General features: G+C 35.1%; 1 long non-coding RNA gene across 1 annotated transcript in view; it reads right to left on the minus strand.

The window, feature by feature from the left end:
* The window catches only part of LOC309802519, a 65992-nt gene that overhangs the window by 47060 nt on the left and 2680 nt on the right, over window positions 1-16252 (minus strand). The window contains exon 2 of the long non-coding RNA XR_014293817.1: window positions 9730-9829. This is a non-coding gene — a long non-coding RNA (uncharacterized lncRNA). The remainder of the gene's footprint in view (window positions 1-9729; window positions 9830-16252) is intronic.

Genomic DNA, 16252 nt, shown 5'->3' on the forward strand with positions numbered 1-16252 from the left:
AATATATTCAGAAACTGTGGAAATAACTACAGGATGGGTCTGTGGACTTATTGAATCCACTGTCAGATTAAATGAAGTCAAGACTTCATTTATCACTTGACCTCCGTTAAGTCCATACTCTGACCACTGGGCCATAATAGTGCTTTGTCTCCTAAGGACTATCATTATCTCAAATTCACTATCTAAAAACCCCCAGAAGGACTGGGGATTTCCCTTCCCCAGTAAAAATCATCCTGGTAAATGACCATAGGTTAATCTGGAAAAGCCATGGATGCAATTTGTGGCCATATTTCAGGCTACATTCTTCCTCAAAGGGACCTGGCCTGCTCCTTAATTAAAGGACTTCAGATCTGTGAATTGGGAACTGGGCATGAGGCTAATTCTCACTGACACCTTAAATTGGTTTTTATTTTATATAAGTCAAGAAACACCTTACAAGATTGCCCATATATTTAATTGCCAGTGACCTTGTGATCAATTAGTCACTGGCACACATCCATGTTGGTCAAAATACTCTGATTACCACTCTGTAAACTGTGTCTAATAAGATATTATTAATAAAATATATTATTCTCAATAATAACATATTATTATTAATAAGGATATTGGGATAATTGTGCCCACCTTGTCTCTGACAGTTAAAAGCAGCCACTTGGCCCTGCTACTCAGGGAGTTCATTTTCATGGCAACATTCTCATGTCCATCCTCAGCGCTTAGGGATGCCACCACAGAGGTTTTCAAGGGTGCTCTCTTCCTTAACCCATTGCATTTTAGTATGTTTTGAATGAAGGAGGTGTCCTCCAGGATGTTCTGGAGTAAGGAAGGTGAGAGGGTGTGGAGCAAATTGCACATTTTAAATCTGTTCTAACATTCTTATTTCTCTAAGCCATCGAGCTTCCTTTTCTACATTATGTCAAGGTAGTTCTGTAATCTTAAACTCATTAACTACAGGAAACTGTTGAGTCCAGGCTTTCATTTACCAGCCAACTGTTTGACTCACTCCCAATTTTTCTACCTAAAATACTAAAATCTCATATTCTAGTAGAGGCCACATACATACATTTAGCATATTCCAATGGTTCTCAAATTTTAGCATGTACCAGATCACCTGGACAATTTGTTAAAACAGATTTCTAGGCCCCATGACCTAGAATTTCTGATTCATTAGGTCTAGGATGGAATCTAGGAAATCTGCATTCCTAACAAGTTCTCAGGTGATGCTGATGCTGGCTGGTCCAACGACCACATTTTGAGAATCACTGGCCAATTAAATCTTACAATTCATTCACCTTGACCTAATCTCTTTAGCATTCAATCTAATTCATGCTTGCCAGATTCTTGTTTATATAAATTGGCAAGATGATCTCCCAGAGCAGACCTTGCAATTTTCTCTCAGGATTATGCTGGGTCTCATGGTTATGTTGGGATTTAATTCTCATTATGGTCCTGGAGGCAATAAGGCATGGTGAATGGGACAGGAGTGTCTTGAGGAGAACAGGTAGCCCCTTGAGAGGCAACTGCCCCAAGCGAAGTTATTGAAAAGTTCTTCTGGAAGGAAAGACTGGTTTCATTGGACAGTGGGAGAAAGCATCTTCCATTGTAAATGCAGCTTCAAAGGAATTTGAGTTTCTAAGTTCTCAGCCTCATCTATGCCTGCCCAAATGTCCCTACTTCAAATAATAGTTTTCACTTCTTCCCAACAAGTGCCCCTACCTTAGATAAGAAACATGAATTCTTAATGTGGATTCTAGGTTAGGAAACCTTACTTAAAGCTTCCATAGAAGCTTTCTGATATTCTCTTCATGTCTTTGGTTTAAGAGTTCAAGCACTAAGCTTATTTTTTTCTTTTTTATAAGCTTTACAACACAGAGATAATCAGCCCATCCCACAGTCTCTTAATCATCATTGTTGCCATAGTGATCAAATGTCACAACCACATGATCTCCTAATGCCTTGCCCCAGCTGACACTCCACCAAATATCAATACCAGTGATAATTTGAGTAATTGCGTGTAACTGCATGCCATGAATTACATTTTCTGACTCACCTTCTTCACTTAATTATCTACTCAATAAACTTGTTCAAATTGAGTCACCTCAATTTTGCATACCAATACGATCTCTTTCACAATTCCTTCCCCAGTTACTTTACTTTTTAGTATTCTTCATAGGAGTTCAAAATGTGGTTTAAAAGTATTCAATATCAATAGCTAAAACCCTCTCATGACAATATTCAGTGACAAGACAACTTATTGAAGTAAACTAATTTCCTAAAAAAGCCAAGAAATGCAGCCTGATCTTAGCATCCAGATTAATTACTTTGCTTTTAATGTCTATGTTCTTCATTCTTTCATCCATTAAATATCTTTCAGTATTCCCTATGCACCAGGCAAACAAACAGGAATTGGGAATATAGCAATAAGGAGGTGTACAGGTTCTTCTGTTTGCCCTTCCAAGACCAGCCCTTCATCCTACTCTGCCTTCTCTGCCAACCCCAAAGGGCTGATCTCTATGAACTGTATCCACATGCTTCCATATCCTCTTCCTGTGAAATTCAGCCAGTGGGAGGCACTGGTAGGAGATGGCAAAGCAGATGCAGAAAGAGATCAGTGATTTCTCTTTCTTGGTGCACTATTATGGTAATGACCGGATTCCTCTATCACTATGGCTCCTATTGAGTGACTGACCCCTCTTCCATCACTCCAGTATCTAAAAAGATCCAATGACCCCATTTCCTTCCTTTGCCTCTTTCGAGTTTGCTGCTCATGCAAATTGGCAGGATTATCTCCTCCCTGAGATAACTTGGTGGACTTCGAATTTCAGTGACCTCTAAAATCTCAGCAGTTTGCAACAACAAAAGTTTACTTCTTAATCATTCTAAGTATCCATCCCAAGACAGCCAGGGGCTTTGTTTTAGGACTTAAGCTAGTAGAGCAATGAGCAATCTGATTACCAGTCCCTTGGCAGAAGAAAAAGAGAACCAGTGAACGATGTACTGGTTCTTAAAACTTCTTGCCAGAAGAGACTTCTGTCACCTCTGCTCATTTAATTGGTCGAAACAAACCACATGATCTTTGGGTTCATGCTGAGAGATTAATGGTCTCTCAGCAAGGGGCTTCAAAGGGAAGAAAAACAGAATATTTGGTGAACAGTAATAAAAGCTACTACATTTACCAGATGGGATCTTGCCAATGGATGGGAAATCATCCATTGATAATTGAAAAGTCTTGATAAGTCTTAGGAAGCAAAAGTCTTTTCCATAAGATACAAAGTTAATGTTGAGTTTTTAACTAGGACTGATATGGGCAAAATGTTCCCAGCCATCCACACATCAGTGTTCTGCACTAATAGCATTAGAATATTTCAACTGATTGGACAACAATTATTGTGCATTTCGAAAGAAAGCAGAATTAAGGGTGTATAAATTTCCTTTTGCCTAAGAGAGAAAAAGGAGTCAGTGATGAAGAAAAACGAAGAAAATCCTATAAACAAATCAGGTAGGTTAATTATTTGTTCTTTATAGATTTATATCTCCACCATTTATTTATTTATTTATTTATTTATTTATTTATTTATTTATTTATTTATTATTATTTTGCCGTACGCAGGCCTCTCACTGTTGTGGCCTCTCCCGTTGCAGAGCACAGGCTCCAGACGCGCAGGCTCAGCGGCCATGGCTCACGGGCCCAGCCGCTCCGCGGCATGTGGGATCTTCCCGGGCCGGGGCACAAACCCGTGTCCCCTGCATTGGCACGCGGTCTGTCAACCACTGCACCACCAGGGAAGCCCTACGTTTTATTTTTTAAAAAAATTGGAGGAGATTTTAGAGAACGATTCTTCCTCATTATTTTTATTTTCAATATTTTAAAATATCAAATGCAATTAATATCCACTGTACTTTTTAAAAGAATTTCTTATCTATAAAAAGTATTCATTTTCCCAAGTCAGAACACAAAATTACATCCCCTCAAAATAACAATTATGTTAAAATTATGTTTGTATATATGTACAAACAAAATTAAATGTGGAAAATTAAAATTAATATTGGTAAGGAGATACAGAATTTTTTTGTTTAATTTCTAGAATTATAATACCAATTGTGTGATGAATAATTTAAAGTGTTCATTGCTTATTATTTATCATCAAAATCTCCCATTATTTTTATTACATTAATGCTTACATAGTATATTTTGCTTGCTTAAAAATCCTACCTATTTCATTTCTATCATGTTTTTTACTGTAGATAAATTAAATCATGTCAACTATATGCTCTCCTTCCTCACAGCCGAATAGTTCTCAGATATCACTTATTCTCCAAGCATGTGCACATGCTCAGATACAGAGATGAGAAATGAAAAACAATATTAGAATTATGTACACACATAATCCAAAATACACATTGCTAAACACAATAAAAATTCAATCTATTGAGTTCTACAAAAAGAGTAAAGCCAATGTACAGAAATCTATGAAATGAAAGCTCAAAGAGAAAATGACCATAATTAAAATGTTGTTTGATCAAATTTTAACATATTACTATAATTACAATGAAAATTTACCAAGTGTAAATTCTCTTTTTATGACTGTTTTTTTCAGTTTTTCTTGCAAATTGCTCTACTTCAGAGAAATATAGGTTTTCCATTTAAACAAACACATTTATTCAACTATTCCTGTTGCCATTGAGTCACTGTTTAGAATTTAGTTTGCTGGACTATTTAATTCATCTAATTACTCAGAAATACATAGCTGGACAGAGAAGTTTATTCATAAGCTTTTACCAGAGCCATGAGATATTGCTATGAATGAGTACAGACTATATATGTTCCATGATGAAAGAGAAGTGAGAGATGGGCATGATGTTTATGATGCGCCCAATATTTTCAAAGCTGTAGTCGACCAGTTTCAAATGATTGATTTAGAGTCTAGGGCATTTATATGTTTAGACAATAATTTAGAAGAATGAAAATAGGTGTAACATTGAGCCTGATGTCATCACATTTTAAGCTCATTTTACAACAAAGTTCTTGATGAAGAGAATCAGTGGTTGAATACGTATTCTCTACATTTCTTGAGAAATGTTCTTTTCCAATGAGATTAGAAGGAAGATTTTTTTCTTTTTTAATGGATTATTATTAAGCTCTAGAAATTAAGAATGTGTGAGAGTATATGCTATTACTTTTGCAAAACTGCAGAGGTGACAGTTTTATGATTCTGAAACTTATAATCTGGCTTGAACGTGAGGAAACCTGGGTTCTAGTCCCAGCTCTGTCACTAGCACACTTTGTAGGCAAACACTAATTACCTGATATATCTATGTTTCTGTTCTTTCATTAATAAAGTGAAAAGACAATATTTTCTTCCTATTTCAAGGGGGATATTATTAGGACATATGAAACAGAACTTGTTAAAATACTTGGCACTCGTCAAATGAAAGATGATCCACAAATCCCCATTATAGTTATACAACACTATATATTCCACCAGACCAGAAACATTTTCATAAATAAGAACAATGTATAAAATTATAAAGAAGGAATCTGGAAAGAAACTTTTTAAATATGGAATATTAGAAATATCAATTTGTCACTAAATAACTCTAAGTTTCTTCTACGATGCAAGTTTACAGACAAAACGTCTTGCAATGGAGACTGAAATTGGATGCACATATTAGTCTTATTGGCAGTATATTGAATCAGTAGCAATGAACTTCAAAAAGAATTTCATCATCCATCTCCAACTTACTGGGACATCTTGAGAGTGTAATCTATGACTTGATTACAGTTTGGGGAAGGATAAGGGAGAAGGAGAAGTTAAGAATTACCTTGGAGACTAAGTTGGTGGAAGCTTATGTCTTCAAAAAACAATAAATTGGTAGAAGTGTGAGTTGGTGTAATGGTGTAGGAGTGTGACATGTTAAAATATTGACCTTAGTTTTGAATGTGCTGGAGATGCAGGTGTCCAGCATTCTTTAAATTAGTTACATTCCAATCTTATTTTAGAGGGGCTTCACCTAGCCACATTAGCTAGAATTTGGATACCCTGGTTTTTTTTGATGGAGACCTTAAAAAAAGAATACTTTATTCTTGGTGGGAGGGAGACGCAAGAGGGAGGGGATATAGGGACATATGTATACGTATAACTGATTCACTTTGTGATTCAGCAGAAACTAACACAACATTGTAAAGCAATTATACCCCAATAAAGATGATAAAAAATAAACTTTATTCTTTACTATGCAGTTGAAAAAGAGAATGAGATAGATCTATATATAACAGTACAAGATAATGCCCTAGATATATTTGGAAAAACAAAGTACACAACAGTGAATATAGTATGCTCCCTTGGGTGAAAAATAAAAGTGATATATGCTTATATATTCATAAAGTCATTCTGGAAAGATACAGAACAGTGGATAATGTGTTGCTTCACAGGAATGATCTGGAGGACTAGGGGTCTGAAGAAGGAGAGAGACTAATTTTATTCCTTGCTCTGAAATCTACATCGTCTGATATGTATATAGTCACCCCAGCTTTTTTTTGAATAGCGTTTGCATAGTACATATTTATATTTCTCACCCTTTTACTTTTACCCTGTCTGTGTCTTCATATTTAAAGTGAATTTCTTGCAAACATGATATATTTGGGTCTTGCTTCCTTGTCTAATCTTTCAACCTTCATTTTAGGTATTTAAACATTGATATTTAATGTGATTATTGATATTATTGGATTTAAACCTACCATCCTGATATTTGTTTTCTGTCTCATTTTCCCCCCCTTTCCTCTCTTTTTTTGCCTTCTTTTGGACTAATACAGTATTTTTATATGATTCCATCTTGACTCCTTTTTGGCTTTTTAGCTATAAATCTTTGCTTCATAATCTTTTAGTGTTTGCTTCAGGGTTTACATGTGACAGATACTGTGACCACTGTGTGTGTGTATGTATATGTATAAAATCCTAACCTCATAAGGTAAACGTGATTATCCCTATTTCACAGATGGAGGAAAAACATATTGCTGAAATTACAAATGAATGCCTCAGAACCAGAATTCAAACCCAGGTTTTCCTGACTCCAAAACATACATTGTAATATCAGGAAATTTTTATAATAACTTTCAACCTTGATATAATCAGAAGTCTATAAAAAAGACATAGGCTAAAAACTGAATTGTTATTACATTTTTAATTATTGAATATATACGTGAAGATTGCAAAGAGATATAGGGTCTAAACATAATGGATTGCCAGAATTTGGAAATAAATTCAAGAATATGGTACTGTTATCTCTCTCTCTTTGAAGCTAACTATAGTAAAACAGAACAATGAAGAAATTAGCTATCTGCAGAAGTAAACCTTACCCTTAAGGCAAAGTTTTAAAATATGTCACTGATAATATTAATGTGTAGTGCAAATTTCCTTTCATATATTTATGACTGACTAGTGCTTGATTGAAATCACTATAGTATTTGAAAATGCAACTGCCACTAAAGATGGTTTTGGAGGCTTTAGCCCCCTTATAATCTCTTGCCTCCATTTTTAACTGGATAGCCACTCCTAAAACATTTTTTATATAGAGATTCTAGAACTCCTATTGTTTGGGAAAAAGAATGAAAGGAAAAGGGAAAAGGATGCCCCACCAATGAATGTAGATATTCCAGTCTCCTTCAAATTTTAATTCTTATGGTACATATACTCATACATATAATATATATATATTGAGAAAGAGACCTAATGGAATGATACCATTTATCAGATAATAAAACCTGACTCTATCCTTTCCAATAACTGTTTTGTTAATTAAGATATTAATTGCATACAATAAATATTACCAATTTTAAGTGTACAGTTTGATGACTTTTGATAATTGCATATAATTGTGTAACCACATCTTCTATCAAGATGTATTAGAACAATTCCTTCACCCTAAAAAAGTCTCCTTCAGGCCTTTTGCCCTTGATGACCTCTCCTCATTCCTGACTCCAGGCAATGCTGATACTCTTTCAATACCTGGTAGCTTTGCCTTTTCTAGCATTTCATAAAAATGGAGTTGCATGGGGCTTCCCTGGTGGCGCAGTGGTTAAGAGTCCGCCTGCCGATGCAGGGGACACGGGTTTGTGCCCCGGTCCGGGAAGATCCCACATGCCGCGGAGCAGCTGGGCCCGTGAGCCATGACCGCTGAGCCTGCGTGTCTGGAGCCTATGCTCTGCAATGGGAGAGGCCAAAACAGTGAGAGGCCTGTGTACCGCGCAAAAAAAAAAAAAAAAAAAAAAAAATGGAGTTGCATGAAATATAGTCTTTTGTGTTTGACTTCTTTCACCTTAGCATGCTTTTAAAATTCATCCATGTTGCTGTGTGTGTTGCTGAGAAGTATTCTATGGTATGAATATACCATAATTTATTTATTCATTTGAAAATTGGGGTTGCTTTATGTTCTTAGCTATTATAAATAATGCTGCTATGAATATTCAACTACACATTTTTACATGGATATATGTGTTTATATCTCTGAAGCAAATACAAGGAGTAGAATTGCCGGATCATAAGGTAAAATGTGTTAAATTTTATAAGACACTGCCAAACTGTTTTATAAAGAGGCTGTACCATTTTTGCATTCCTACTAACAATGCACTAGAGTTTTAGTTGCTCCATAACCTTGTCAACACTTATTACACTCAGTCTTTATTACATTAGCTATTTTAGTGGTTATGTACTAGTATCTCATTGTGGTTTTAATTTGTTAGGCAATGTTTCAATGAAAGAGCTATATTTCCAATTTGTGCTTTCCTATTGGCAAAAAACAACTGACTTACATACATTCTGGTTTATTATTGAGTCATCCATGAAGCTATGTAGCTTCTATCAGTTCCCTACAGTCTTATCCACACTGGATGAATGGTAAAGACTTTTTGAATCTATGGAGCTGAAAACTAGTTCCTATACTTTTCTTTAATTTCATCAGAGTATTGCCTAACCTGTGAGACCTAGCCTGAAGCAGTCGGGTATCCTGCCTCTCTTCCTTCCTTCCTTCCACTCTCCCAATCATCCATTCTTCCGAATATCTCCTCTATTTACAAAGATAGGTGTTAGTTTGGGAAAATTAAAATGATATAGAAAGATATATATAAGAAAGAAAAAAAATCCATTCAGTTTTACCACCCAAAGACTACCACCATCAACATGTTAATGAATTTTTTCCAGATCTCTCTTTATGTAAAATAAAAAGACTTTATTAAAATGAACTATTTAATTTAATTCTTACAACAACTATGTGTAGTAGATCATATTTTAACCCCATCATACAGATAATAAAACTAAAGAAAAAAATGTTTCAGTACTTTGTCTCAAATTACAAAGCTTAGTAAGTGGCAGTACTGACATTCAAATTAAGGCAGTCTGAATCCAGACTGCAAGTACTTAACCATGCTTCTGTACTATCTCTCATATATGTGCCTATGTATATGTGTGTGTATATTCTTTGTATGTTAATGCAATCATAGTATATCTCATGGTTATATTTACATGGTACATTTATTTAACCAATCCCTAAATATCGATATTTAGTTGTTTTCTGTTTTTCAATATTAGTAACAACATTGCAAAGAACATTCTCTGTACTATTGTCCAATTATCTACTTAAGATAATTCCTACTGATGGCAATGCTTAGTCAGAGTGTATGCACATTAAAGATTTAATATGTAGTCCCAAATTGCCCTTAAGAAAAGTTGTACTTACTTCTCCGGCAACTGAGCATGAGATTTTCCCTTTCCCTGTATTCCTGCCAGCATTGGTCTCTATCCTCACCAGTTTTGGCTTTTTTGTAATCTCTGCTAACCTGAAAGTTAAGAAATTATATCACGTTATTTTATTTCATTTGCATGTTATTGGAGCTAAATTGTTTGTCTTTTAAAATATACAAGTAATGCATATATATTCATCAAAAATAGTCAAACAATACAGACTTATATGAAGTGAAAGTAGAAGTCCCACCTCCCATTTTTCCCATAGAAGTATCATTGTAACAGTTCAGGATATAACTTTGTAGAGCCTTTAATATTTACTTATATATTTATGCATATATATGCTTAATTTTCCTTTGATATAAATGAACACATATTATGCAACTTGCTTTTTACACTTGAAAATATGTCCTAAATAATTTTTCATTTTTCTTTAACTGTTACATATTATTTCACTGTGTGGAGGTACCATAATTTATTTAACTAGTTCTGTTGATGAAATTTAGGTTAATTACATATATATGTATGTGAATAAATATATACTAAGTACCTACTATATACAAGGACTGTTCAATAAATGAATAATAAAATCAGTTAATAAATATAATAAATAATATTATATATAAATATATAATAATTATTTTTATTTAATATATAATAATTTAAAAGTCCCTGTCCTGATGAGATTTCCATTTTGCCACAGTGGACATTCTTATATATTTTTGCACATATATAAGGGCAAAATATTTCTGTAGCCATGTAAACATTTAAAATTTTGATAAATAAACATATAATAGGCCATCAATAAATACTAGTTGAGTAAAGGAATAAGATTGTTCTCTAAAGTTAAATTAAAAAATTAATAATAAGCAGATATGTTTTATTTGCTGTGCATAGTGATTAAAACTTTTAAAATTAGTTTCCAACACCGAAAAAAGGAGTTAACTAAAATGGAGATTTCTATCATCTCTTGGAAAATTGGAAGATCTGGTAACACTCGGTTCACATTTGCACAGGGCAGCTACAGCAAAGTGATGAGTGAGTAGTGTGGTTTGCCACAGTCTTCACCATTCCAAATTTTCTTATACCAACCTACTGCACTCATCTATGTTATCTGACTGGCTCCCATAGCTTCTGAATTCGCCATTCTCCATTATGGAATAAAGAAAAAAGATATCTAAAAGAGACAGAATGAGTCTCAGGCCTATAATGCTTACCCATGACCTCATGCAACATATTAATTCATGTAATACAATTTGTGTTTTTCAAACAATAGCAAACATCAATGAAACTGAAAGCTGGTTCTTTGAGAAGATAAACAAAATGGATAAATCTTTAGCCAGATACATCAAGGAAAAAAGGGAGAGGACTCAAATCAATAAAATTAGCAATGAAAAAGGAGAAGGTACAACTGACACCACATAAATACAAAGGATCATAAGAGACTACTACAAGCAACTATATGCCAATAAAATGCACAATCTGGAAGAAATGGACAAATTCTTAGAAAGGTACAACCTTCTAAGACTGAACCAGGAAGAAATAGAAAATATGAACAGATCAATCACAAGTAATGAAATCGAAACTGTGATTAAAAATTTTCCAACAAAGAAAAGTCCAGGACCAGATGGCTTCACAGGTGAATTCTATCAAACATTTAGAGAAAACCTAACACCTATCCTTCTCAAACTCTTCCAAAAAATTGCAGAGGGAGGAACACTCCCAAGCTCATTCTACGAGGCCACCATCACCCTGATACCAAAACCAGACAAAGATATCACAGAAAAATAAAATGACAGGCCGATATCACTGATGAACATAGACGCTAAAATCCTCAACAAAATACTAGCAAACAGAATCCAACAACAGATTAACAGGATCATACACCACGATCAAGTGGGATTTATCTCAGGAATGCAAGGATTTTTCCATATCCGCAAATCAATCAATGTGATACACCATATTAACAAACTGAAGAATAAAAACCATCTGATCTTCTCAATAAATGCAGAAAGAGCTTTTGACAAAACTCAACACCCATTTATATAAAAACTCTCCAGAAAGTGGACATAGAGGAAACCTACCTCAACATAATAAAGGCCATATATGAGAAACCAACAGCCAACATCATTCTCAATGGTGAAAAACTGAAAGCATTTCCTCTAAGAACAGGAAAGAGACAAGGATGTCCACTCTCACCACTATTATTCAACATAGTTTTGGAAGCCCTAGCCACGGTGATCAGAGAAGAAAAATAAATAAAAGGAATCCAAATTGGAAAAGAAGTAGTAAAACTGTCACTGTTTGCAGATGACATGATACTATACATAGAAAATCCTAAACGTGCCACCAGAAAACTACTAGAGCTCATCAATGAATTTGGCAAAGTTGCAGGATACAAAATTAATTCACAGAAATCTCTTGCATTCCTATACACTAACAATGAAAATCAGAAAGAGAAATTAAGGAAACAATCCCATTTACCATTGCAACAAAAAGAATAAAATATCTAGGAATAAACCTACCTAAAGAAGCAAAAGACCTGTACTCAGAAAACTATAAGATACTGATGAAAGAAATCAAAGATGACACAAACAGATGGAGAGATATACCATGTTCTTGGATTGGAAGAATCGATATCGTGAAAATGACTATACTGCCCAAAGCAATCTACACATTCAATGCAATCCTTATCAAATTACAATGGCATTTTTCACAGAATCAGAACAAAAAATTTACAATTTGTATGGAAACACAAAAGACCCTGAACAGCCAAAGCAATCTTGAGAAAGAAAAACGGAGATGGGGGAACCAGGCTCCCTGACCTCAGACTATACTACAAAGCTACAGTAATCAAGACAGTATGGTACTGGCACAAAAACAGAAATATACATCAATGGAACAGGATAGAAAGCCAAGAGAAAAACCCATGCATTTATGGTCACCTAATCTATGACAAAGGAGGCAAGAATATACAATGGAGAAAAGACAGTCTCTTCAATAAGTGGGAAAACTGGACAGCTACATGTGAAAGAATGAAATTAGAACACTCCCTAACATCATATACAAAAGTAAACTCAAAATGGATTAGAGACCTAAATGTAAGACCAGACACTATAAAACTCTTAGAGGAAAACATAGGAAGAACACTCTTTAACATAAGTCACAGCAAGATCTTTTCTGACCCACCTCCTAGAGTAATGAAATAAAAACAAAAATAAACAAATGGGACCTAATTAAACTTAAAAACTTTTGCAAAGCAAAGGAAACCATAAACAAGATGAAAAGACAGCCCTCAGAATGGGAGAAAATATTTGCAAATGAAGCAACTGACAAGGGATTAGTCTCCAAAATATACAAACAGCTCATGCAGCTCAATATCAAAAAAACAAACAACCCAATCAAAAAATGGGCAGAAGACCTAAATAGACATTTCTCCAAAGAAGACATACAGATGGCCAACGAACACATGAAAAGATGCTCAACATCACTAATTATTTGAGAAAGGCAAATCAAAACTACAATGAGGTATCACCTCACACTGGTCAGAATGGCCATCATCAAAAAAATCTACAAACAATAAATGCTGGAGAGGGTGTGGAGAAAAGGGAACCCTCTTGCACTGTTGGCGGAAATGTAAATTGATACAGTCACTATGGAGGGTCCTTAAAAAACTAAAAATAGAACTATCATATGATCCAGCAATCCCACTCTTGGGCATATACCCAGACAAAACCACAATACAAAAAGATACATGCACCTCAATGTTCACTGCAGCATTATTTACAATAGCCAGGACATGGAAGCAACCTAAGTGTCCATCAACAGAGGAATGGATGAAGAAGATGTAGTACATATATGCAATGGAATATTACTCAGCCATAAAAAGGAACAAAATTGTGCCATTTGCAGAGATGTGGATGGACCTAGAGACTGTCATACAGAGTGAAGTAAGTCAGAAAGAGAAAAACAAATATCATATATTAATGCATATATATGGAATCTAGAAAAATGGTATAGATGAACTTATTTGCAAAGCAGAAATAGAGACACAGACATAGAGAACAAATGTATGAATACCAAGGGGGGAAGGGAGGAGGTGGGATGGATTGGGAGATTGGGATTGACATATATACATTATGTATAAAATAGATAACTAATGAGAACTGACTGTATAGCACAGGGAACTCTACTCAATGCTCTGTAGTAACCGAAATGGGGAGGAAATCCAAAAAAGAGGGGATATATGTATGCACAAGGCTGATTCACTTTCCTGTACGGCAGAAACTAACACAACATTGTAAAGCAACTATACTCCAATTAAAAAAAAATGTGTCTTTCAGAAAAAGTATTGGTCAGCTTGGAAGCATAGAAAACGGAAATTCAGGAAGTGAATGATGGTAATGTCCTTCCAAACATATTTTGGAAATAGGATATATTTGCCAAAATAACAAGCTGGCCTTTTCAGTTGCAGATATAGTACAGTGGTTAAGAGCTAGGCTGCCTGGGTTTGAACCTTGATTTTGCCACTTATTAGCTCTAGGATTCAAGGCAGTGCTGCAGACTGAATGTTTGTGTTACTCCAAAATTCATATGTTAAAGCTCTAATCCCCAATATGATGGTGTTTGGAGGTGGGGACTTTTGGAGGTAATTAAGCCATGACATTGGACCCTCGTGAATGGGATTGGTACTCTTATAAGAAAAGGCTCTCTCCACCACGTGAAGGTACATCCATCCACAGACCAGGAAGAGAGCTCTCATCAGAACCAGACCATGTTGACACTCTGATCTCAGACTTCCCAGCCTCCAGAACTGTAAGAAAGTCTGTTATTTAAGCCATCCACACTATGGTATTTTGTTAAAGCAGTCCAAACTGACTAAAACAGGCAGCTTATTTAACTTCTTTGTGCTCAGTTTTCTCATCTGCAAATGGGAATAACAATGTATCCTACTTCATATATTTGCTGCGATAGTTATGTCACTACACCTAAAACACTTAGGAGAGTGCCTGGCCCATATAAGTTGTCATTATTAATATAAATGCATTGGACACTCATGTAACGATGCCCTTAAATCTTCCAAATAATCACTTAATTCCTTTTTTTCTAAATCCTCACCAGGAAATCTTCCAATGATTCCCTGCATGGCATGACTTCAGAGAGATGCACTGGCTTGAGTTGTATTGATAAATCCTCTCAAGATCTCTGAGGAGTATCTACCTATAGGGTTTTTGATTTGATCATCTGAATCTTTATCAATCAGTACATCATTGAGATGTGTTGCCAAGGAAGCAGAATTCAGTGACAGCTTGCAACTTTTTATTACCAGCAACAGTATTTGGCTATGAAGAGTCTCCCCTAAGAAAACTGGCAAGGAACTGAGATTTTTTGAGGCTGAGTTTCCATTCACCTATTTTGTTGGCTTTATAAACTAATACATAGTCATTTATAACAGTTTGAGATTGTAGGAATTGAGCTCACAATGCCTTTGAAAGGCGAATCTTGGGCAAGTCATTTCAATATATTATAAAAAGAATTACTTTAGACTATGCTGATATAAAATCTGTTATCTTGTTGACATTGATTGGGTTGCAGCTACCTTTACACTATCCATGTAGAACGCTATGCATATAGGGGTCCTGCTAAGCCAACTTTTCTTGAAGTTTGGGCAAATTACTTATCGACAAATGGATTGACTACTTAAAAATGAGTTCTCCTTATTAACTTGTGAGTCTTTTTAAAAATACTTTGTGAAGTTTCAATATTAGTATGTTACTATGTTCAGGATTAGTATATTTGTTTCAAAGTAAATTAAAGCATTTCCTTAAAAATACTGGTGTTGAAATTCCTCATTTTGGCTTTCCATGACACTGGATAATCTGGCATCATTTTATCCATCCAAATTATTTTCCCTTCTCTCTTACATACTCTTACAACTTATCAGGCAGGTTTGCCCACTACTGCTGAACACACCATACTCATTCCTGTAGGGGAGGAAAAATTCTCTTCTACCCTCTTAGGTTCCCTGGCTAAGAATTAAACTCGCCTATGGCAGATTAACTGGCAAAAAAAAATACAAGTTTTACTAAAATTTCTTACATGGACATGGGAGCCTTCACAACAGAATGAAGATCCTCCCCACCAGCCCCCAAAAGATGGCAGAACCTACATGCTTTTATAGTAGGTTGAACGAAGAGAGGTAATTGTAGAAAAGTAACTAAACTATATGGAGAGGCGAAAGGAAGATAAGAATCCATATTTTTAACAAGTTCTGTTTGCACAGATTTCTTTTGGCCTTGATTCCCCATTTCCCATCTCTGGCAACGAGAATATCTTTTTTTCTCCTAAGTACAGAGAAGGCACCTTTTACATTGGGCTTTTATCTCCTGCTTTCAGAAATAAAAAGGAGTTCAGAATGCCCTTATTGCACCTGCTATTTCTCAAGTGCCCTTAACTTAATCAATATGCCAAAGTGGCACTTTTGGGGTGACATGCTCTGAATTCCTTCATCTGTCTTT

The sequence above is a fragment of the Mesoplodon mirus genome (genome assembly GCF_964341445.2).
Source record: "Mesoplodon mirus genome assembly, chromosome: 4".
Classification (NCBI taxonomy): domain Eukaryota; kingdom Metazoa; phylum Chordata; class Mammalia; order Artiodactyla; family Ziphiidae; genus Mesoplodon; species Mesoplodon mirus.